The following is a 3,437-nucleotide window of genomic DNA, read 5'->3' on the forward strand; positions in this document are numbered from 1 at the left end:
TGCTGTAAATGTGTCATTCAGGTCCAAAATCTCCCCCTCTAACGGGCCATCTGGCACCGTTAACCGTGAGCACCGAACAATAAACCATGAACAGAAATGATGTTGGAACTGGAACACTATTATTACTATTCACGGTTTACTGTTTAGTGTTCACGGTTAATGGCATCAGCTAGCCAGTTAGAGGGGGCCAGGGAGATTTTGGACCTGAATAACACACTTACTGCACTTCGAGAACCTGGATGACGATTTTCATAGTTTGAGGACCTACATCACACCCCTGAAATAGTTCAAGGACCTACAGTGCACTTCACCCATTATTTCAATATGACACATATAGGATTTTGTTTCCTTATTCCAAGATTCTACAACCAGAATTCCCTGGCAAACTTTTACACATGAAATTAGGCACTTGAAACCGTACAGGTTACTACACATACCTCCTACCATTTAGAAACCATGGAAACACAAAATATTTCAACACTTTCCCATATACTATTCATAGCTTGGACAGGCCCCATCAACTTTTCTTGGCTCAAAAGGACTGAGGCCCCTCCAACTGCAGTCAACTTCTAGGATATCTCTCCTTTGAAGGCCATGAAAACAATCATACAACAAGATTGTCTGTGATCATAAATGGCATTTATAATTACTTGATATTTTCATATACAATATCTAAATAGTGAAGTTTATAGATGCAGTACTTTAAAAGAACTAAGGCTACTGGTATCCATAGCTAGAATACATAAATACAAATAATTAGAGGCATGAAACTCTAACATTAGATAGGCCCGTGTAGATTGCATACATGTAACCCTTATAAACTTCGCGTCTAATTTTTTTGCAATAGGGTTTTTACCTAGTATTTTCCTAAAAATGATACTTAAGTGAATAAAGCACTGCTCGAGATAACATTGTGAGTTGGTTCATGCTAAGATCATGCGAACTTTCACAAGGATATCGACATTGACCACTCCAACTAGTAGATTCTCCAAGGAAAAATAATCCCATTCTACATATAGAGAAAACCTATATCATTCTTTAGTATAAATTAAGGCTTGGCATTCCACTTCAGCTTATATTTTGTTCAATCTATATACATGGAAGATAATGTTGCACTAACAAATCAGAACTTGTATCATTAATTATTAGCAGCAAATATTCTTTCCATAAAAAATTAAACATGTCAAATTCTCGCCGTGAAATTATGTCTTGGGTCTAGCTTAACCTATTCAGCAAGCTACCATTGACCATATTGTAGTCCATATGAAAAAGAGACGAACATCATATTCTACTGAAAAACAACAATGTGAAGCCCTGTCCACCACGTTTCGCTTCATATTACATTATTCTCACTTATCACACATACTACAATTCAACCATGCATATCAGTGAAATATAGGAATGGATCTCTAGTACAACAATATATGCATACTTTTTTCCAAAGTGACTTCTATGTTTGCTAGTACTATCTTCTACACACAGCCCCTACAGCAGAATTGACTGTGGTCTCAAGTTCTGCCTCGGATACTCGTGCCTGAGAAGAGGCTACCCCATTGAACATGCATTGTTATACGCCAGGCAAGAAAACTTTGAACTGCACACACAACGCCGACCACAATGTCACGTCCATGATCAAAATTAAGTGTTCTTGGCTTCCAGCCTTGGCCAAAAACTGCACCAGAACTGCCAGAACGCCATGTGGTCTCCTAAGAGGCGGGAAGAGCTAGGGAGCACCATGACACGCCGTCTACAGCTCGGTGGTGGTGCTGGTGGGTGGTGTTGATCTCATCACCCTGGCAATGATGGGATCATGGCCGGCATCGTCCATGCCTAATTGGCACATGAAACTGAACGAAGAAACACTCAACATATTTCTTCATGCAAAATCAAATACTACTGCAACTAAAATATATAATGCAATAACGAGTGTTTCAATGTTCTTCTGTTTATAGTCAGCGGGCAACAAGTTACAAATATGTTCTTCTTTCATCACTTGTTATGTTTGTGTACCTCACGCTTGTAGACAATACGATTTTGTTAGCCTGCACCACTACACTGATCTTTTGAAATGATAAATTTTAGCAACTAAGTCAACAGTACTAAATCGCAGGAAAAAAAAGAGAAACAACACCAACTTTAGCTTCACCAGAATTTCCTCAATATGTAGGAATAAAACAACGGATCTCAGCTACTTTTCATAAACCATGAAAATATGTAGAAACTTTAATTTTTCAACCAAAATAACACAATGGTGCATTGAAATAGGAAAAGAAGCACATAAACGACAATTACCTTCCTCGTGTAGTAGAGAAACACCATCAATGAATAGTCTCAATAAGCTTTCTGGATGTTTCAGTCTTCGGACGTAATATTCAGTTCTGACATAATATTTAGTTCAGAGAGGAAATCCCCGTGTAGTAAGGTATGTTGTGTATGCCGGCAATGTCGCGGGAGAGGCATGCCCCAGGAGTGGCACTGCAGATGCACGCCTTGCACCCCAGTCCCTCGCCATGCAACAGAGAAGCACCGCCACAACTCGCTGGCCACCGGCAGGGAACAGCAAGGTGTGGCGCCGCAGACCCATGCCTTGTACCCCCATCCCTTGCCCTGCAAGGCAGCCCGTCATCAGGATCGACACCATCTTTAATGTAATCTTTTCCAATACAAACCGCGTCTTTAAAATACAGCAGCGCAACACACTTACATACCAAAGTACTCTAAAGTGATATTTCTAGTTCTCACAAAAAAGTGATATTTCCAAAATAAAAGTTTGGCGTTGCTAATTTCAGTATCTACATAGAGCAAAGCCTTTAACAGAAAAACATTAATGGATTTAAGATGGTGGGAGGATTCTGGATAGTTGGCCTCACCGGAAATAGAGGCGTTCGGTTGTGCTCGACGCGGATATGATAGTAAGATAGTGAATAAATCACAATTTTATTTCAGGTATGAATTATTAGGAATTTTATGCCACCTTAGAATTAACATATTGCATCTATATTTTGTAACATCTAATTGCAGGTCGTCAAGTGGCTCAGGTTGTAGGGTGTAGTTACAGATGTACAAAGATCATGACAATGAGTAAACATACAATCTAAATTTATTCTAAAAGTCATGCATCTAGACCAAAAAAATTGAGTTTGGTAAACGGTATACGTGAATTTTCACAGCTTTGCTCAAGTCATCCGGATCCGGTCACCTCCAGCAGACCTCGCAAGTCATAACAATAGTTTCCTTGTGCTAACCCTGCAACCCATTAGTCAAAAACATCAAGTCTATTTAGATATGTATTGAAAAGTAAGGATTATAAAATTCAAATAAGGGAAAAATAAGAGATATAATATAAAGATATAGTTCTGAAATTGTGTGGTGGTTCGGTGCTCACCCTTCAGAACAATTTTCAGGAAGGTGTTTGGGTCCAATACAGTGGGTATATC

At 39.1% G+C, this 3,437-nt stretch overlaps 1 long non-coding RNA gene across 1 annotated transcript; it reads right to left on the reverse strand.

Annotated features, from left to right (window-relative positions):
• Positions 1–342: 342 nt before the first annotated feature.
• LOC123176452 (uncharacterized) lies at positions 343–3,437 on the reverse strand. Its single transcript, XR_006488528.1, has 4 exons — positions 3,386–3,437; positions 3,157–3,246; positions 2,293–2,607; positions 343–621 (listed from the first exon to the last, which is right to left on the reverse strand). It is a non-coding gene; the product is annotated as an uncharacterized lncRNA (long non-coding RNA).

The sequence above is a fragment of the Triticum aestivum genome, unplaced genomic scaffold (genome assembly GCF_018294505.1).
Source record: "Triticum aestivum cultivar Chinese Spring unplaced genomic scaffold, IWGSC CS RefSeq v2.1 scaffold116719, whole genome shotgun sequence".
Classification (NCBI taxonomy): domain Eukaryota; kingdom Viridiplantae; phylum Streptophyta; class Magnoliopsida; order Poales; family Poaceae; genus Triticum; species Triticum aestivum.